The sequence below is a fragment of the Mustela lutreola genome, chromosome 11, assembly GCF_030435805.1.
Source record: "Mustela lutreola isolate mMusLut2 chromosome 11, mMusLut2.pri, whole genome shotgun sequence".
Lineage (NCBI taxonomy): Eukaryota > Metazoa > Chordata > Mammalia > Carnivora > Mustelidae > Mustela > Mustela lutreola.
Window position 1 is genome coordinate 16,556,429 of NC_081300.1, and position 22,049 is coordinate 16,578,477.

The 22,049-nt window shown below is 47.2% G+C and overlaps 1 protein-coding gene across 7 annotated transcripts in view; it reads right to left on the bottom strand.

The window, feature by feature from the left end:
- ZNF532 (zinc finger protein 532) overlaps positions 1–22,049 on the bottom strand; it is a 104,214-nt gene that overhangs the window by 80,947 nt on the left and 1,218 nt on the right. For 3 of the 7 annotated variants that reach the window (XM_059140855.1, XM_059140854.1, XM_059140853.1), the window contains exons 2-3: positions 20,599–20,680; positions 20,403–20,514 (exon numbers count right to left, since the gene is read on the bottom strand). The exons of 3 other annotated variants lie outside the window; for them this stretch is intronic. The gene's annotated coding sequence lies outside the window, so the exon portion shown is untranslated. The remainder of the gene's footprint in view (positions 1–20,402; positions 20,515–20,598; positions 20,681–22,049) is intronic. One more of the 7 variants, XM_059140856.1, reaches the window with a different exon arrangement.

The window sequence follows — 22,049 nt, forward strand, 5'->3', positions numbered from 1 at the left end:
GTTCTGTTACAGTAATGGCATCCCACCGCCTCCAGCTCTTTCCCTGCTAGCCAATACAACAACCTCTTAGATTCTAAAATCCCTATGTAAATGTTGCCACTCCAACAGAAGCACTCTTAACCTGAATGCTCGGGTGGCATCTTTGAAAAAACTTATTTAGCCAACAGGCTGCCATTTATTCAAATGTCTTTCTTTCACCCCTGGATTTTGAAACCATTTTTATTATAAGCATAATATATGCTCTTCACCAGTCCTCTAATACCCAAAGACATAAGCAAAAGTCTCCAGGAGGACCACTAGTCAGAGGTAAGCTCTGATAACAATTGGGATATAGACTTCTAAATGCATAAAGAAGCATAAATACAAACACACATACATATTTTTAACATACTAGGCCTTGTCACGTTCAACCATCTCTCTCCATGTCTATGCATGTTTCCATCATGTCAGACATATGTTCGTGTGAATTCAGCGCACACATTTGCTCAAGAATACCCTTTTAAATTTAGATTTTGATATTTTTCAAAGAGATTTTTGCCAAGGCAAGGAACCACGAGAGAGACCTTTCTTGGAGAATTCTTGCAAAAATAAGAACACTTCAAAAAATAACCTTTAAGATATACAGTGTTGAGTTTCACCCATTTGCGTTAAAATTCTGAAGACGTATTTTTAGCTCGTGGTAAAATGAAAGATGAGGGAAACAGACATTATAATCATTTACTCATGCTCTTACATCATAACCCTTATGTTTAACTTCTGTCACTCCATCCACCGAGAGACCACATATTCTTGATTTCACAGTAAACTAGGCTTCTCTGTGGATAAGCATTTATCCAGAAACTTATAATATATTTATGTGTATTTATCCATGTCTGATATCGCAGTATGCTTTCCCCGCCACTCTCCAAAGGGATCGTAGCCTGAAGGAAGTCTTATCTAAACAATAAGCCACTTCCCTTGCTTGAGGAAAGGATGAATCCAGAAGCTCAGCAAGCTTCCTGAGAAAGGGCAAACCCGTTGAAGCTGCAACTTAATAGCCTATCGTGCTAGGATGAGAAAGAAAATCCGTAATGGTCAACAATTAAAAAAAAAAAAAGCTGGTCAGGAAGACATGCGAAGTCACAGTCAACTTTCTAAGGTACATTGAGTCAAACTGATTATAAGTCAAATTCTTATTTTAAGAGGCTTCATACATATGTGAAAACACAGATGAAAACCCAAGGATAAAAAACTTTTGGCGGGGGGGGGGGGGGTTTATTTGAGAAACATAGCAAGAGCAGGGGGAGCTGCTGAGCCAGGACCCTGAGACCATGGCTGGGCCAAAGGCAGACACTTACCCAACTGAGCCACCTATGCGCCCCATAAGAAAACTTTTTAACCCCATTCATAAGGTATAATCCATTTATCTGGTGATTTTTAATGTGCATCAGTACAAGGGTCTCAGGTCCCTCTAAAAAGGAAGGAGGGAGCCAGTTGCCTATGAGGTCCAAGAGAAGAGGAGAAAGAAGGTGGAAGGGAAGCAGGGAGAGAGGAGGGGAGGGTGGAGGGGGGAAAAGGAGGGGAGAGGAGGTGGGAGAAGGGAGGGAGGGGGAGGGCGAGCGGGAAGGGGAAACAGGAGGAGAGGAGAAGCAGGGAACAGGGCGTGCACGAGCACGCAGAGACATACACAGCTAAAATAGTGCCTGGTTCCTACCTGATATGCAATTCATCATTATACTTTTTGTTAGATTTTACATTTCTCAAAAAAGATAGGCAGGGAGACAGAAAAGAACTCTTTACCAGAGCAATTGAGACTGAGGGGATTTTAGCAAGCAGATACCAGGTACAATTAAAAGTAAAAAAAAGAAATACCTAGAAGTCGTTAAAGAGGTAATAACCACCCTTCCAGGGAAGAAATGGGGCCCTGAGCACAGTTACTGCCCTCTAGGTAGAAGGAAAGCAAATGTTTGGATAAGCCCAGGTGATAACAGTTAAGGACTGACAAGGGTACTTAATTTTATTTAGGAGTTTATATTTCTTAAGCACCTGCTCCACTTCTGGAAAAATGTCTTTTTAAATAGAACGCTCAAGTTAATACGAATGATGTTCTTAGTAACTATATTTTATAGGAAATATAAAATATATGTGAAAAGGCAAATAAAAGCAACACGAATTTAAAAAAGAGACATACGGATAAACGTTACATGGCTCAAGAGAGACCAGCCTGGATTTCAGGTAAAGCCTGAACAAGCACCCCTTTCCCTGTGCCAGCTACCTGCCAACACGGAAACTCGGGTCTTATTGACCTCCACCTCGCTAACTTCAGAGCTTCGGAGTCTTGTGTGTCAGCTAAATTCTTGGGAAGAAGGAAAATCAAGAAAAGAGAAAATACGGTCCACAGTATGCTGGGGGAGGGGGTGGCCAGGGGAGGAAAAGACTGAGTCAGATACATTCTCACCTTAAAAAAAATAAACCAACTCTAAAGAAAAATAGCTGATTTCAGATTTATAAAATTAGAAAACACGTGATATCAAGCCATGACAGCATACATTTGAACCGGCCCTCTTCGTGTGGCGTTAACTGATTTAGTATTTCATTTTCCTTCATACTTTGCTAAAATCACATACAAATTCTAAAATGCCCAGTTTCCCATATTTTGTCCATTAAAAAAAACTATCTGAGGGACACCTGGGTGGCTCAGTCGATTAAGCATGTGACTCAACGTTTGGCGCAGGTCATGATCTCTGGGTCCTGAGATCGAGCCCCAGGTGGTACTCTGCGCTCAGAGCGGTCTGCTTGGGGTCCTTTCCCTCTGCCCTCCACACCCCCCACTCGTGCACACATGCTCTCTCTCAAATAAATGCATCAAATTAATTATTTTTTAAGTATTAAAAAAAAAACTAGTAAGAATTCCATCCTGAGTCTGCCTGTATAACATTAAATATCCCATAAAGATTATGTTTTAGGGCGCCTGGGTGGCTCAGTGGGTTAAGCCGCTGCCTTCGGCTCGGGTCATGATCTCAGGGTCCTGGGATCGAGTCCCGCGTCGGGCTTTCTGCTCAGCAGGGAGCCTGCTTCCCTCTCTCTCTCTGCCTGCCTCTCCATCTACTTGTGATTTCTCTCTGTCAAATAAATAAATAAATAAATAAATTGGAAAAAAAAAAAAAAGATTATGTTTTATTATTCAAGTGATTAAAGTCCTTTTAAAATACACTGGGTTTCTTAACTTAGACCAGAACATAATCACAGAGAATCCTTGCAGAAGACACAAAGTTCCGATCCTTCCGTGTTCTGACTTCCCGGAGCAGAGGACAGCCACGGAACGACAACTATAACGTTGTCGTTATAATTTTCAGTAAATAATAATTTTATTTACTGTAGCAGTAAAATAATTTTCCAAAGCAAAGCACTAACCTAACAAAAACACCTGCGGAGGGCTCCTTTCATGTCAAAGCCCCTGCTCAAAGGAAAATCAATGTGCATGTGATTTCTAGTCCTGCGGGCTCCCGGGGCCCCAGGCTGAAGCCGCTCTCAGAAGCCGGCAGCCTCAGTCACTTCCTCAGGAAATGGGCCTGACCACAGTCGCCCCCAGCTCAGAGTGCTCTCCGGCAGAGAGGGTCTAGGATTTGGAAGAGGACACGTTCGCCACAACTAGCGACACTGGCTGGTCCCACAGGACAGACGCTCCTGCGCCCTCAAGCCTGGGGCTTCTGCTTTGTTTTGTGGCTTTTGTGGGGGCCCAGGTGGAAGGTGACGGGTCCCTCACTGCCGCAGCTGCTCAGACCCGTTCTGTATCTCCCTCCTCTCCCACCAGACGGTCTTGGGGACCCAAAAGGCACATGACACAGGGTGCTGTCTGACGCAACCGCTATCAAACATACCCAAATTAAGCCCCTCCAGTCAATCCACGTGACCACTGTTTTCTTTTTCTCGCTCAAGAGTCAAAAATAGAATTGTGCTGACATGCCCAGAGTGGTAAGGTTTTTGAGCCGGGGAACATCTACTTACTGAACATACAGAGCTTCCAAAAATACCTGTCTCAGGTTTTTCTTTAGAAAGCGGAATGTCGATTTAAAGGGCAGGGCTGCCCTCAGGTTAGCATTTCAAAGCATGGTTCTGCGAGGAAAGCTCCAAGCAGTAGGAAGAATTGACTGACTACCAAACCACCGTTGGCGACCTGAACCCCCAGACCTCGCTATCAGAACTGTTATCTGGCCGTGCACGCCCTCCCTAGGGCTGTCCTTCATTTCACCTCCAGGAATTCCTCTGGAAACCCGGTAATCCACCTGGTCTCACAGCTCTGCAGGTATCTGGTCTAGAACAACAAAAAGGTGCTCAGGGCAAGGGCTTGCCCAAACAGACCCCCGGGAGCTGCTAACGATGAGAGAGAACTTTCAGCTAAGGAGATTACCATGGGAGTCTCACTCTCCAGCAGCACACCCACGACCAATAAATCCTTCAAGTCCAGACAGGGGGGAAAAAAGGCTCTTCTTAGGTTTTTCTTCTTCCCCTCCACAGGAAAAAAGGCAAGGATCCCATTTCCTGTACCTGGACTACATGACATTGACTTTAGGGCACAGGGACAATGTTTCAAACCAAAAAAAAAAAATTAAATCTTCCAAAGTGAGAGGCACTGCTATAAAAAATGTTTGATGCAGAACCCTGGAAAAAATGGAAAGGTTCGTCGGTAGAGAGATGATTGAATCAACTGTGATATGTCCGCTTTATAAAAACTGTGGTGAAATTGACCACCTTAACCACTTTTTTTTTTTTTTTTTTAGATTTTACTTATTTATTTGACAGCGAGAGAGGGAACACAAACTGTGGGAGTAGGAAAGGGAGAAGCAGGCTTCCCACCGAGCAGGGACCTGGGGGATCACAACCTGAACCAAAGGTAGCTGCTTAACAACTGAGCCACCCAGGTGCCTCACATTGAGCATTTCTAAGTACACAGCTGAACAGTGTTACCTACATTTACATTATTTATAATACATCCTTTTACATTATTTATAATACATCCTTTTTATGGAGTATTACGCAGTCATTAAAGTAAGGCAGACGAGGGACACCTGGGTGTCAGTTAAGCCTCTGACTCTGGGTTTCAGCTCAGGTCATGATCACATGTGTCCTGGGACTGAGCACCCCAACACCCCCTCCCCAACTCCCCTCCACCCCCACACTGGGCCCCCTGCTCGGTGGGGAGTCTGCCTGAGGATTCTCTCCCTCTGCCCCTCTCCTCACTCTCCACAGTAAATAAACAAATCCTTAAAAAAAAAAAAAAAAAGTAAGTGTGTTATAGATACTAACATGGAACCATCAAGGTACACCATTTCATGAAAATAAAAATCAGGTCATAAAACAGTATCTAAATTACACTAAAATTAAAAAGAAAAAATAAGCATACTGCATTTTATATGTTTCTACATATAGGTATGTAAAATGAAGAGATATGTAAAATTCACAGAAAGGATTAGGACGCACACCAAACATTCTGTCACTTGAATCCAGAAAAGAGCAGGGGATGATGGGAAGGCAGGGGCAAATATTTTTCGGAGTTCATCCACCGAATGTAGGTGTGCATTTTCAAAACTTCATACCTACAGGAAAGTAGATGAGAGTTTATATTTCTTGTGAACTTAGGGATAGTCAAAGTCACCAATCTTGGTAAATTCTGTCAAAGGCACTTTTGCTCCAGCCCCATTTCCCACCGGATTTACGTTCTTATTTTAAGTGAAAGACCCTGGTGCTGGTCATTTGCTAATTCATCAATGAGTTTAGAGAAATACTGAAAGGGTCTGGGCTAAACCTATCACCATCAATAAACTTCAGGAAAGTTCACCACGTCCTCTGCTTAAAGTGGAATGTTATTCAAAAGGTTTCATGAGAAAGTTTAAAAAAAAAAAAAAAAAACCCACCATTATTAGATGTAAAGTGCCTTTTTTTTTTTTAAATGAAACATGTTTGGTGAATTCCAATATTTCAAACTCAAGAAATCACTTGCCCATTTAAATGCTGAAACAAAGGATCCCTACCTTCAAGAGTACTCTTCAAGAGCAGAACCCACAAAAGCTTTAGCATTCCTTTGGCATTTTATAAATACCACATTTTTTTAGTAGCATCTCTACAATTCTAGCTTGAAGCAAAGGATCGATTTGCTAAATTACAAGTGATATGTTGAGTACACAATGGAGAACTTCAAAGTAATTTTCCTTTGTCACCTGAATAAGCCTTCTCAGTTTTCACACATAAACCCTAAATCCTACAATGGAAGGCTTTGTCCCTGAAATGCTACAATCAAACCAGCAGATCCGTTTTCTATGGTTTCTTACTCATTTTACCAGCGTTGTTGTTATTTGTTTTTTTCAACTTAAATACTAAATTTCAAATATGTGCAAACAGTTTTGAGACTCCTAGCATTAGACAACACAGAAAAGAAAACCAGCAGCTCACAGTATGTTACACTCCTTGGGGGATCTGCACAGTTTCAAGATGCCCGCTTGCCTGCTTGCTCGCTTTGCCTGGCGGTCTTTGTGGGGAATTCTCACTGCCCCAAGTTTTGAAGTATCGTTCTTGCCCTAACGCTTTCAGTCCGTGGTTCTCAAGGGGGGCAACTCCCCTTCACCATCCCCACCCCATCCCTGCCATCTAGCAAGGTCTAGAGACCTTTCTGGCCGTCACATGTTGACGGCAGAGGGTGAGGTGAGGGGTGCGTATCAGTGTCGGGGATGCAGCCGCCCGTCCTGCAATGCCCAGGACAGCCCCACAACACAGCACTGTGCAGCTCCAAATGCCAACAGCACTGAGGCTGAAAAGCTTTGCTCCAAGTAAACAAGAGATTTTCCCATCACCACCCTGTCCTCCCCTCACCAAGACCTAAACCTCTTAAAATCACCAGAAACCTGCCTTCCCACCAGCCCCCAAGTCACCCAGGTGGAGATGGTGGCCGGTCCCTGCAAGCGCCTCGGCCCCCTTCCTCTCCACCCACTGAAAAGTGTGCTCGGAGGACTCCCTGCATCCCGATCGCCAACGCTCTCACATTCATTTCAAACTGAAGCCATCATCTGAGCACTGAACGATTCTCACCAGATACGTTTCATTCAAAACATGTTTGGGATTATGAACGGTACTGCTTTCATCGATGAGCTACAACTAAGAGCCTCGCCCCAAAGTTACCATTCACAGCAGGCCAACTGGCTGTGGACCTTACAAATAACTCACTCACAAATTCTCTTCCCGGGGTAGAGAGGAGGCAGAAAAACACACAATGAATCACATCACTTCACCAATCACTATATTATATAAAAAGGAAAAGATCGGAGGAAGCCCTGGCCCTCCCCCTCTCGAGGCCCTCCTATCTTTCACTAAGTTCACATCAGTGACAGCCAACAGCCCGAAGGATGTTCACCCAGGAATGTTCCACCAAAAAGGGATCCCATAGCCAGGGAATGTGGGAAACGCTGGATTAAATGTGTGCGTGCATGCATACACACACACACAGCTCTCTTCCTGGATCTGCTGCTGTGAACTCCCAGAGAGAATCTTCATTCTGGGGCCCCAGGCTGGGAGGACCCTCCAAGAGGACTGGTGGCCAGAAGCCTGTGGGTGAGACATCTTTGGGACACGCTTGCAAACAAGGTGTAAGTAGCTGTTCTCCCTGGAGACGGCTCTCGGCAAAGAGAAACACATTCTGGAAGGGAGTGTGCCGGACATGCGCCATGCCCATTCTCCTGACGTTTAACTCCATGTTTCTCCCAGCAGCTCCACTCCCCGAGCTCCTCCCGCATTAACCCCGAGACAACTCAAGAAAGAGCAAGGGAACAAATCTATTCATAAAAAGCTGATCCTAAAGGGGCTGTGCCTTAACCTTAATGCCGCCAAAGTGATGATAAAGACATTGACTGGCGGGTAATGACTGCCAAAGGACGCTGTGTGTCTTGCCAGACGCACACACCCACAGGTAGAGACACACGTGTGGTCAAGAAGACAAGTCAGGAAAGGCAGCAAGGGTACTTCTCAATGTTTACAAGCCTTCAGCCGCCAGAGCCACATCAGTGTCACAGAGCAGGCCAGAAATACCTCTCGGACCTCAACAATAGGAGAAATACTGGCTGACCCAGAAGCAGCGGCTTTGAACCTCAAAGACACGTGAGCCTGCCGTGGCCAGGCTGCAGAAATGACATCTGTAAACCACAGTGTGCGGTCATGGCTCAAAGCACGGGCTCCGGAGGAAGACAAATGTGAGTGAGCCCTGGCTCTTCCCCTTCCAAGTTACGAGACTCTGGGCAAGTTACTTAACCTCTTCAAGCTTCTGTTTTCTCATGTGTAAAATGGAAAAAATAAGACCCACTCCAGAGTTACTGTGAAGGTTAAATACAAGAAGCCAGGGGCGCCTGGGTGGTTCAGGCGACTGAGCGTCCGAATCTCGGTTTCAGCTCAGACCACGATCTCAGGGTCGTGGGATCGAGCCCCGTGCCCAGTTCCCTGCTCAGCACGGAGTCTGCGTGTCCCCCTCCTTCTGCTCCTCCTCAGCTCTCTCTCTTTCTAAGAAATAAAATAAAATCTTAAAAACATAATAATAATCCAGGTAGTTACTTACTTCTACCTGAATTATCTGGCATATAGTTGAGTCCTAATTACTCTGGGTTATTATAGTATCAAAACAAGGTCAGGGAGGGGATTCCAGCAATGAAACCCCAACTCCAGTGCTCTCAGATAGGGGATAACAAGACCTATGCCATTAGAATTCCCAGCCACTACCTGGGACAGAACAAGCATCCAAAAGTGCCTCCTGCACACAGACGGCCCCACAAGGTCTTCTAAGAAGCACAAGAGAAGCAGAACAAAGGTTTCCTGTCCTCGGTGACCTGAAATAAGAGCACTGTGTAACCAAAGAGGTTACAGCTACGTGTGAAATTCCAGCGGAGGTCGACAATATCCTAATGCTGCAGATGAGGAGAACACAAATGTTTTACAGTTCTATGAGTCATCCAAAATCAAAACCATTAAAGCCTCATTATTACTACTCAAGTGCTGAACTACGTGTGTTTCATCTTTCCCCAAATTAACATCGGCCAGATAAACCAGACTTGGCCTTCTGCCAAATAGGTATGTGCTATATGGAGCCTCAAACACAAGCAATAATGTGCGTGCACACGCGCGCAGACACACACCCCTGCCCGGGAGAGGCCTCAAATATACAGCAACGTACCCATGAGCCCTACACATTAGGCCTGATGTGTAGCCATCTAGCCAAATTTCCTGCCTCCAGTGTCTCATTCCAATGCATAACTCAGATAATTGGCCTTTGCCATTTACGGAGCAAATGCTGGAAGCTAAACATATCGTTTTTGTGATTTTGAGTAAACAGAAAATCAACAAAAGAGTCCCAACTCTATGCTCCAAAGAGCCCCTTCACTTTAGCTACTATACCGGAGAATGCTAAACGGTGTAGGATTGGGGTCAGGAAGACCCCGGCACGGATGCCAATTGCCAACAACTAATCCTCTGCATGTGTGTTAACCTCTCAGAGCCTCAAGTTTTTCAGGCATACAACGGGGTAAGACCACCCCCTTGCCAGGCAATAGATGTGTCACTAGGGGGTGTTTCACTAGCCCAGTGCAAACTACCACCCGCGCAGTGCTGGCGTAACCGGGCCCTCCAACTCACAGCTGAGCAGACAGGACCTGTTAGCTGCAGGTCTGGAGAACCAGAAGTGGGACTAAGCAACACAGGGGATGTTACTAGGACTTTCATTTTTAAGATTTTATTTATTTATTTATTTTACAAAGAGACAGCGAGAGAGGGAACACAGTAGGGGGAGTGGGAGAGGGAGAAGCAGGCTTCCTGCAGAGTGGGGAGCCTGACACGGAGCTGGATTCCAGGACCCTGCATCATGACCTGAGCTGAAGGCAGATGCTTAACATACTGAGCCACCCAGGTGCCCCGTTAGTAGCAGTTTAGACAGGGATGTGGGAACACAGGAGCTGTGGGACAGTCACCATTGCCAAGTGCACCGGAAGGAGAATGCAGTTCCACCAAAGGAGAGGCACAAAGACACAGCAGAGGCCATGTGGCCCTGAAAAGAACACAGAGTAAGCTCAGTACAAGACGACACGGGAGCCCTCCCCAGCAGCAGGCGTGGCCTCATCATCAACACCTTCTCCTCCGGAGTGAGTTTGAAAAGCCGCATCTTGATCATGTGTCCTATGAAGTCAGGCAAACTCCAAAGGATCTAGTATTTTAACACCTTTCCGCATCCACCTTGCATACAAGGAACTACTGCTTCTCCCAGTCCACTCTCCTAACCTCAACCACCTGAGCAACAAGTGCCCTGACCTGCCACGTCACAGGAAGGCTGCCCCGTAGAGCTGGTTCTGATTCGGTGATGCAGAGATCATCGGCAAAGGCAGCTCATCTTGCCCTCATTCCGGGGGCCTCTCCTCTGAGCACACAGTCCCCATCGCCCAACTGCTGCTGTCCTGAACTCCTACAGAGCCGCCGCTTCTGCGGCCTCATGCTCCACTGGTTCCCGCCTGGCCACTAGACTCGTGACCATCCGTCCAGCTTGGCTCTGTCTTCTGACAACCCGAGTGTCTGTCTAGTCTCAGACTCCCAACTTCTCCTGACGCTTGGCATGCTCCGAAAGCCTTTGCACTTACGACCTCCCCCGCTGCACTCTGAACTCACCCGCAACTCAGACTGAACTTCCACAGTCCCAACCCCTTTCCCCACAGCTGGCCCCACCGCCTGGCCACCCTGAACACCCAGCCTTGCTGCCACCCCACCCCCAACCCACCCCCTCCCCTTCCAGCAGTCTGGGACTCCTCAGCAGCTTCGCTCACAGGCCAGGCAGACACCCCCACCGCACCAGGCACCGGGTCCTGCGCCAAGCAGGGAGCTGACAGATTTAGCCAACAATTAAAAATCCTGTTCACTGTGCCAGATTCATATATCGCAGAACTCTCGGAGTCCAAATTTCCAGTAAGATCTAAAATTCAACTCGTGTTTCTGTGAAACGGAGTTTTCTTACAGAGCGATGGGGACGGTAACCTAATGTATCATTTAATCATCATTTAATCATTAGCTCATTGAATCAATACGCATCCCCAGATTTAAAAAATACATGGGAGCTGCCTGGGTGGCTCAGTCATTTGAGTGTCTGACTCCTGATTTGGGCTCAGGTCCTGATCTTGGGATCCTGGGATCGAGCCCCAATGTCGGGCTCCGTGCTCAGCAGAGAATCTACCTGAAGATTCTCTGCCTCTCCCTTTGCCCCCTTTAAAGATTAAAAAATGTTAAGATGTTTTTTAAAACTTGTTTAAAATTTGAAAAATTTTAAAATACACTAAATTTTGCACAACCTCTTAAGAGTTCAAACACACAACACCTCAAGCTCCCTCCTGAAACCCTATTTCTGGTTTGATCAAAGACCAAGACCTCCTGATCCAAGGACTCCAGGCCAGCTGCCTTCACCCTGGGCTAAGAAGCAGGTGGTGGTGACGACTCATCCCTCCACACTTGGGTGTGAGGTGCGCACTGTAACTCCCATTCTAAGGGAAAGTCACAAGCCACCTCGATTCCTTGTCAGGCACGGAGGCAGAAACAGTGGCAGGCCCACTGCTCCGAGTCCTCATCTCTCTCAGATACAGACTCTGAACCAAACACAGCACAGTCACCCCCGAGTGTCGACTTAAGGCCGGTCTTCATCACAAGGACTTCAAACGGAGACCCCTGCCACATAGCTCAGTGTTAAAATTATCTTGTATTTTATCAGACGACAGGTGCCGAAGGGGTTAGGATAAGGAAGGAGGAGTGATGCACTTATGTAAGAACAGGAATATGTCGATCCGGTCCAACTGTGTGTACATAGAAATCAGCGTTCATGCCCAGCTGGGCACCTGCCACCGAAAACCAGTTCTGGCCCCATGTGCACTTGTTGGCATCCCAGGCAAAGCCACAGGGTGAGGCCCTGCAGAATGAGGCAAGTTTTAGAGAGTCAGATCACTCTGGAATCAGAGGAAGCATGTCCAAAACCCAAGGAAGGAAACAGCGCAGACCTCCGCTACCCAACGTGTGGTCCAGCAACAGGTCACCATGACTGGCGTGAGCCCGTTAGAGGAGGGACAGAACCCTGGCCCACTCAGCCAGCCGGCATCACTGTCTGCACAATCTAACACAGCCCCAGGGGATCTGCATGCAAATTAAAATGGGAGAAATGCTATCTAGACAACAAGGGCACCCGGGACCAGGTATGGGACGACTCTGAGCAAGAGGAACAAGACAGGAACACCAAGCAGGAACCATTATTCAGAAAAGGCAGTAGGACTCCCAAGTCAGCTCATCCCTGGCCCAAATCCAAGGTCTGTCACTCACGAGCAGTACCACCCTGGGCCAGTCACTTCACCTCCCCAGAGTCTCACCGGGAATGGTAATCACACTTCACAGGGGACATGAGGTGTAAGCATCTAGCTTACGTGGTCAACGTGTGATCTGCACTGGTTCCCTGTCCGTTTAGAAGCAGACACCGGCCTGGCACGGCTGTCTAGACCCAATAATGCAGAGACATGAACTAGAGACACGTGTGAGAGAAGAGGGTCCAAACCAGCGGAGCACGAGTTTCTCTAACCAGGAGGCATCACATCGACCTTCCACTATCTTTTCCAACCAAAAGGGTAACTCAACACAATGAACTTCAACACTTCAGGGCACCAGAGAGACTCTACCGCTCAATTTCTTTAGATGTCCATCTAATGGTCCAGACCAGCCCTGTCCAACAGAGAAAGAATAAAAGCCACACATACAGTTTTAAATTTTCTAGCAGTCACATTTAAAAAAGAAAAAAAGGGGGGGGGGCAAAACAACATTAATAATTTTAGTTTAGTAATAAATTGTATTCAACCACAAGAGCCTTGCTGTAACATGTAATCAATATGAGAAAGTATTAATGAAATATCTGCATCCTTTTTTTTCCCCTTTTGTCTATGTCTGCAGAACCTGATGTGCGTTCCATGCTTACAGCTCAGCCCAGTTAGGACCGATCACACTGCAAGCAAGCACTCTACGGCCCTATGGGGCTAGCGCCCACTCTATCGACAGAGAAGTTTTAGACATTAAAATATGACCCGCAGGTTCCTTCTCCACTCAGACTTCTGTCACCACCATATCCCAGTGTGCAAGATAACAAGTATCCAGTCGCTGCCAAGCAAACGTGGGAAGCAGCGTGCCATGGGAGCAGGGACGGAGCGGAGGCTGTGGCTAACCTGTCATATTTGCACAGTCAGGTTTTGTTTCTTTTAACTCTGGCTAACATAAATTACATCAGCTAGGCTACAGCCACCACTGATGGGGCTGGATTTTTCTGGAAACAAAGACAGTCAAAGTACGAGATGATAATGACAACATTCATCCAATGTTTTCCAGCTACAAATGAATGTCCAGCCAAGTGGGAACAAGGACACTGTCCTCCTGCCTACATTTCCCCTACTTCTATACCAGATATCGGGCAGCTATCACTGAAGACAGGCCGGGAGACACTCAACTGTGGGCCAAAACAAAACTACTTAAAACTGAGCTAACGGGCACGACAGGAGAAATAATGCCCTCTACGATGAGGAGAAATGTCAGCAAAGGCCCTTCCCCTACCCCAGGGAAGCTGGGAACACAGCACAGCAAAGATCCAAGGGAGGACTCACCCTGTCGCAGACACTCTATGAAGCACCTTACATGTTCTTAATCTTCGTAACGACCCTCAAAAGAAAAGCAAGGCCTAGAATTTAAGGAACTTGCTCAAGGTCCCATGGTGGCAGAATGCAGCCTGAGGTCACCAAGAGCCAGGCAAAGGCCACTGAAAATCCCCGTGGACCAAGCCCCCCGATTTCACTAGAACACTCAGCATGATCACATCTCAAACTAGAGACCTCAAACTACCTCTCCCACTCTTGCTATGTTAAATCAGCAGAACAGTTCAAGACCAGCTCACCAAGGAGAACCTGTGTGGTTCACAGGACCTAACGATGGTATGAGGAGCGGGCATACACACCACCCAGCCCATAACAAACTGGAGGGCAGCGAGACAGTCTGTGATACACAAGCTGCCGCAGACCGGGAGCTGAGAGTGCTGGGTTCCAGGTCCACCTACCAGCCCCACTCTCCCCCCAGTTTGGGCTCACTGCAGAAAAGGAGATTAGTGTACATCTTTGAAGTATTTCCAGCTAGCAGACCTTTAAAAACAAAAACAAAAACAAAACACAGGGCTCCAAATTTTCTTAGGTTTTCAGCTACCTAACTGCAATTCAGATCCCTAGAAAGAATTCTGTTCCTGTTGGAAGAAAATGATCAAAATCAATACCCATAATGAGACCAATGAGTCAACCTTTGCAAAGCCAGAGTTTATGTCCCAAAAAGGAAAGGCTGAGTTGAGAAAACATTCAAGAACAACACCTTGATTTTATCTTTAGGCCTCTCTAAATCCTACAAGATGCCTGGAATTTCTTCTTACGTCAAGCTGTACTAATATCTAACTGAAAACAATACAAAACCCGCATCTTCTGTCCCTAAGGACCATCAATTACAGGCAACTTAGGAGGGAACACTTGGGACAGCTAAAAAGGCTACTTTGAGTTTGTCTAAAAATTACTTATTTCAGTCTCCAGATTTAGATCAAGTAGAGTTTGCTTTCCTCCTCTCATTCTAAAAGAGGAAAAATTTAGAACTTCCTGTCTGCAGAAGATGACTCAAAGAATTCTTTAACTGTGTTTACTTGTTACCGAAACTAAAGATTCTTCTCAGCACTACTTTCAATCTGAGTTCTTTCCAAAGAACAAATAAAAACAAAAATGTCCCTGTTCCTTCTCCCTTCCAATCTGTATCCTCACCCGATAGTGCCCAGTACAAATGTCCTCTTCTCAACCCGCTTTCTTGCACCGTCTCTGACGGAGACTCTCCTCTCTCCGTGCTGAGTGAAGTCGGGAAAACGGGGCTAATTACAAGGGAGCCTCAACTGTGTCCCAGACTTCTCCACGACACGTTCTCACCTCAGCCATCGTCAACTGCCACTTCTAACGTGAACCTTATCAGTGCCTTTACTGTCTAGGGCCTACCTGTGCCCTCTCAGGCTCCTCCTCCACACCCCTAAACACCTTCCAGGGTTTCCTCATGCTCTGCTCCCCAAAGCAGAATGGCCTGGTGGTGAGGAACAAGCCTCAAATTCTGCCTCTGGTAGGACTTACAAGCCGCCTTGGCCAGGGTCTTTGTTTCCCACCTGATCACGGGGATAAAAGGACCCAGCTCCTCTCGCTGGTTCAGTATGACGGGAGATAACCAGCAGAACGGCCTCCAGGATGGGCTGCGTGTCTGCAGATGTCAGCTACTAAGATTACTTTCTGCCTCTCCGGAAATGTCTTGCCCTCCCATTTTCCAAAGCATGCGTGGTAAGTTCCTCAGCTGCTCCTTCTTTAAGGCTGTGACTATATAAACCATTATCTTATGGAAGCCCAAACTCAACTTTTTTTTACATCTTTCTTCTATCATCTCTGTTCCATGCCCATTCCTCCAGCCCAAAGAGATCCTGGCAACAAAGGACACCTCCATGGGCGACCCAACCCAAACTTGACCTCACCGTATGGAGCCCCTTCACATCCGCCCTCCGAATCTATTCTGCCTTCTGATGGAGGTCTGTCCCAGACAAAAGCAACCAGCAGCAAATCACCTCAAGGAGCAAACTTGGCGCTGTCCTGTTCCTCCCTCTCCCCCACCCCTGCCCATGAGTACACACCCCTCCCCCACCTACCACTCCATCCCACTGCATCGCCTGGGGTCAGGCCCTCCTCTGTCCCAGATTTGCTACGGTGGTCCCCTCCTGTGACCTCCTTGCTTCCAGGAGAAAAGCCTCCCTTCCCTCCTCAGACACTGCCCCAAGGCCGAAGGCTTTAGGCTTCTACCACCTCCACAAGAAAGTCCTCACTCGAATATTCTGTAGAGAATGACCTTCTGGTCATTCTGGCCCTTGCCAGCCTCCTGATGTCCTCGCCTCCTCTCCCACAGCCACCCGGCTCTCCCGGCCCCATGCACAACTCCAGGCTCGCTCAGTGTCTTTCCAAAGGACTCCACACTCTTCCCCGGTCTCTGCCTGCTGTTTCTCCTCTTACCCATCTTTCCCGGTTCGCCCCAGAAGCCACCTCTTCGAGGGCTCCTCCCTCTGGACACTGGACATTAGGTGGCCCATTCACATTCCTGTCATAGCACCAGTAGGCTACTTCCCACTCCAGTTTTCTCTCTGGATTCCTTTTCTCTTGGTACTCCCAGGGCCTAGCAAAATGTCTGGGGCTTTGTAAACATTCAGTAACTGTAAAATGGATGAAATAATCCCCCAATTAAGATCACTTCCCACTTCTCGGGCTCTTCTCTGTCTCCAGTACCCAACCTTGGTCTGAAAAAATGTTTAAAGTTAAAAGAAAATAAAAAAAAAAATTTTTTTTTTTTAATCTCCCCAAGTCTCCCAGCTTCACTGCCTGGATTTTGCTTAAATGTTCTCATTTCCTTAAAAGGCATCAAACCTGAACAATACCTTCAGATATTAAAACCACACCCATATTCTGGCAGTCAAAAACTCGGGCAAATCATAATTAATAATACGTTGTTTACGCAAGTCCGATTTCAACAAAGAACTTCGGTACCACTTTCCGGGACTGTGATTCTGCTGTTGTCTGGCGTGGCCCTGAACCTGAAGACAAATGTCAAAATTAAACTGCCAACTGTTTCTGAAGAGACGAAAAATGATTGCTGTAGGAAATAAAGGATATTTTACCACCGGCAGTTTTCTGTTTCCACTTTTGGCTAATTCCGATTAGTTCTGGGTTATAAAGCATGTCATCCCGTTAGTGAGTGGTCCTATTATCATAATCATCTCTCGCGCGTCTTCAGATAATGCTCCCTGCGACGTCTTACTTGGGAAGTCTTAACTGCCACTGACAAGGCCAGCTCTCTCTCTCGTGAGCTGCGAGGAAGAGCTGAACGTGCTTTCGCTTGGACTTCTAATTCTTAGGCACTGACCCTATGACCCAGCCACGCCACCTGCCCCCCATGTATTTAGGGAAGAGACGTAAAAACTTAGGTTCAGACAAGAGCCTGTATGCAAATGTTTAGAGCCGCCTTACTCGCAAGCACCCGCCAAGCAGAAGCACCCCACACGTCCGGGGGAACGAAGAAACACACTGTGGTATGTCCATATTGCGGTCCACAGCTTGGCAACGGAAAAGCAGCCGGTATGGCTACACACGGCAACGTGGATGAATGTCAAATGCGCTTTGCTAAAGGAAAGAAGCCATTCATATGACATTCTGGAGAAGACCAAATATAGGGACAGAACAAACCAGTGGTTGCCAAGGGTTTGGGTGGGAAGAATCTGACCACCAATGTAGAGCAGGAGGCAAGTTTCGGGAGTGACGGAACCACTCCCTGTGGACGGCACGGGTGGACACACAGCGCTCTACACTAGTCAAAACCCCTAAGACTCCACACCACAGAGCAGATTTCACTGTATGTAAATTTAAAAGTTTAAAAAGTTAATTATTTAACCATGACTTGGTTAAAGATCATCCCTCGAATGTAATTAACACACAGGTGTAGATTTCCTCAATGCTTTACTGCGGATGTGGTTACTGTACTGATTCGGGTGAGATGTTAGGGGAATGAGGAGAGAGCAACCCCAAATCTTTTCCAGATACTTTCGGTTTCCCTCGCACTGGCAACCATCCCAGGGCCCCATATCGGGACAACCTCTGCTCCAGCTGTGAAGAGCTAGATGGGGAGTTCCAACAAGGAGATGAGGGACCTTATTCAGACCCAAGAGAAGACAGACCCAAGAAAGCATTTCAAGGGAAGAAATAAAGAGGGCTGGGAGACACAAATCTGAAAACTCGAACTCATCCGAGGCAAAGGTATACACAGAAAATTCCACCTACGTGGGCCCTGCCTCCCTCCTAAACCCTTCTTTTAAGGAGTCAAGGTGGGTGGGGGCAGGGAATCTCTTTGTGAGAGAAGAGAGGGGGAAAAGAGAAAGCAACCAGCCTCCTCTCCTGAACCAGGATGCTCAGAGTCCTAAAAGCCCAGGATCTAATGTTCCTTAACACGCAAAAAAAAAAAATCCAAAGAAGCAAAGGATGAAAACAAAGGTTCAACACCCTGTGACACTTTCTTTCCAGCGTACCCTCATCAGCCAAACCCACACATTCTTCCTCCAGAGGGGATGGCCGGCTTGTCACCCTCCTCAGAACCTGCCGCAGGCGATCCCTGGCAGGCTCCAGGTGTGGCCTTCCGCATGGCGACAGTGACAGCAAGGACACAGGCCCAGCCCCAAGTGTGGGAGCTACCCTGCTCTCACACAGGCCCTGCCCCAAGTGTGGGTGCTACCCTGCTCTCTCCTGGCTCTTCCAGGAAGGAGAATGGTGTTGCTTACTCTCCACACTCACATTCACATTCCCAAGCTCAGAAAGCTCTGGGTTCCTGTCCTGGGAGACCTGGGCCTGCTACATTGTTAGACCTCAGCAGGAGATCGCCACCTGAGACAAACCTCAGTCCACAGATGAGCTCTGATTGCTGCCCCGGAGAACCAGCTCTCCAAGCTTAAACAGCCCTCGCAGCTGGAAAGGCTGGCCTAAATGCAAAACAAATGCGATTTTCCAGGAGCCTTCTGGGGGGAGGAGGAGTAACAAAGCTAAAAACCACAGAGAGAGTCAACCAGAACATTCTGCGCCATGCAATTCCTTACAAAAAGGGCTCTTAAAACAGACTATCAAGAAACATTGATTGCAAGGGGTTAGCTGTCAAAGTTAAATAAAAACCACTGCCTTTCTAAAGACGGGAATGAAGGACTAAATTATAAAACAGCTTATTGTATTAAGCTAATTAAGGTTTATCATTTTCGCCATCTGAGTTTTAGTTGGCACCAGAAAAGCAGGAGCAGCATATCGTGCAACGTGGATTGCGATCTGCTTTGCAAGCAGATTTCTACCACACTCAGACAGTGAACCTCTGGCAGTCGAAAATGATGTAGAATTGAACACCCATTTCAGCACAGTGATTTGTAAAGAATTTTGTTCCATCGTGTAAGCTATTTACTGGTCTATCAGACGGAGATTACATTTATCTTTATTAAATACTGTGCAAAGTACTCTGAGCTAACCGTGCACTCGCTTCCCTTTTGCCAGCTTTATCACATACTGGGTTCTCTGCGATCACATGAAAAAAACCCTTAACAATAAAAACCCTAGCATACTTGACACCCTTCACCGCAGATACTCTGCCCACCAACTGCCAGCACACAACTTAGCACATTCTAAGATCCTCGGCATTTCTGAAAAGGCTCGACTCTGCGCAAATCAAATCGAGGAGGAACAAAATGCCCTCTTCAAAGTAGGGGACAGATGTATTTTCCAATCCTGTCCTCTCTGAGCTCCTCCTGACTGTCCTCCTACCAGACCAGGACCCAGAACAAGTTCTGTGTGTCGTGGAGATCATACTGGATAGGATTCTGGAGCTGCTGGCTTCCTGTTTGGGGAAGTTGCAGCTCTTTTCACCAGGAACCCCAAGGCAAAATGCTTAGTGCTCCCCCGGTAAGCGCTCACTCTCTTTGTTCTTCACTTGGCCAGACTCATGCCTGCTTTCTTCTCCCTGCTCCTCAAAAACCTCTGGCTTTGGGGGTACATACAAACACCAGCCTGAGGAGAACAGCGAGCTCTTTAAGGCATCAGATATTTTCCACCATCCACTGCTACAAAGCTTTTGAGTTAACAGGCATCTTTTCACAGACGAAGCCAGACTAGCCGGTTTCCTCCTGGTACTGCATTAGCATTCCACATTAAAATGTATGCCACAAATAATCCAATGGCAAACTCACCGTCAACAGCCCCTAAAATCAATAAAAGCCATTCCACCACTTGACTCCGAGTTGAAAAACCTTTCAGGTTAACACAGAGCACAAGGTAAAAGGAAGGTGAGGAATGAACAAAAGGCAAATCTACCTTCAGACTCCTCAAATAGGCTGCCTCGATTTGGCCAAGTCCTTCCTTTTTTTTTTGGTCACCATCGGGATAATGCTACATGTGTGCTGCTTTAAGTCTCATGCAAACCAGTACATTCTCCACAAGGCCCTGATGCCTACCGTTCTCTAAACTTGCCTCTTTCCAGGCCTGCCTCCTTCCCAAGGACTAGCCACATGCGAATTAAGGAAGTCATTCTGATTTTGTCTTGATAGCAATCCCATCATAAAATCACCCTAATCCCATTAAACTTGGATAACATTAAGAGTATTCCCTCTCCACTCTGAACCCAAAATTATCTCCAGGGTACCAATCCACTGTCCATCTGCCTCTGCACGGACCTTCCAATAAAACAATTAAATTCATGCTCAAAATATCATATCTCACCTTGTGAACCTTGACCTTTTGGAAAGACTTTGGCTCAATGTTCAGTGACTGTCACACGGTTTTGCATTCTCTGCAAATATGAAAGGGTTAAAAGCAGCCCCAGTCAACAGGCCTACAAGGAAAAAAAAGACAGCATGTATGCCTTACAGCATCACTGGAACGCATTTATGCTCATTTCCTAGAACAATATTGTTACCTTTTGGCCTTCATAATAGTCAGAAGGATCCCCAACACCCTTTAGTAGCTTCTAAAAGGAAAAGCACAAAATAGAACATACCCTGCAAGAGAGAAAAAAAAAAAAAGCATGCAAAGTAGCATTCTCCAGCAACAAACAAAACTACCATTACAAACCCATCAGTTCATTTTGGTTTTGTTTTGTTAAAAACACAGAGAAAGAAAGAGAGAAAGAGAGACTGCAGAAACCAAGTGTCCCCACCCTAGCAAGGCACATTTTTTCTTTAATAAGGGTCATAAATCTCAGCTCCTTGTCCATCCCTTAAGCAAAAGAAAAAGGCAGGAAAAGCCCAAGTAATCTCAGACCTTGCAAACCTGCACATTTTTTTCCCTCTTCTCTACACAGAATCTTTTAGGGCTCCATCAGTCACGTACCAGTGCTGTGTGGTGTCTAAGTGTGCATTCACATACTGTGTTGGGATGGTACCTTCCTGCAAGCTCCTCTGCTTTTGGCTGCCATGAAGGGAGGAAGCTGCTATCCCACTGTAGTAGCTCAGTGACTGCATTGTGTTCAGGAGCTGATCTGCCTCAAACCAGTTTCAGCCGGTTCTGGTCACCCTACATAAAAAAGCTATGGCAACCCTCGCTGAGTTGCCAACAAGTCCCTGAAAATCATCAGCACAGAGGGGATCTCGCTAGGGGTTGCTTTTCCCTTTTAGGTCTTATTGAGGAGGGGAAGGTCATCGTGTGTCCCCCCCGCCCCAACACACACACACAGGCAAGCACACAGCCTTGGAAAGGCTCACCTCACAAGCACCCCAGAGCCCCTCAGGGCCCATCCCCCCTGCCCCTCCACCCCAAAGCCCACCGCAGACACTGTTTCCCCCTCCTTCTCCTTCCCCCACTTACCTCCCACAACCTGGCTCACATCTTTGTGTACGTGTGTGTCAGTGTGTGTTCTCTGTGTTGGTGGCTGACAAAGAGCCCCCAAGAAAGCAATCTATGTGTGTCTGCTCACACTGGATGCGTCGGCTGCAGGAGCGGCCTCGGCCTCCTAGCAGAGTGGTGCTGGCTTGTTGACCAGGCTCCTCTCCGCCTGTCACCCCCACCCCACCCAGCCCCCTCCTCCCGTCCCTCTCCGCACTCTCCCAGCCCTGTCACCACCACCAGCAGCCCCCCCAGTCTCCTCCTCCTCCAACCTTCTCTTCTTTCAAGCACCTGGGGGGAGAAGTCCAAATCCCTTCACCTCGGGGTAGGAAACTAGGGATGCCTGCGGTGGGGGTGGGGGGACCCGAGCTGAGGGGCAGGGAGTACGAGCGGCACAGAGGCCTTTAAAGAATCCTCGGTGCACCGCCGGCGCTGGAGGGGGTAGGAGCGAGCTCCAGCGCTCACGTGGCCCCCCTCTCTGAACCTGTGGGGCCTAGCGAAACCGGCTCGTCCTCGGCCCCCCCGAGGAAGCCGGCGGGGCGCGAA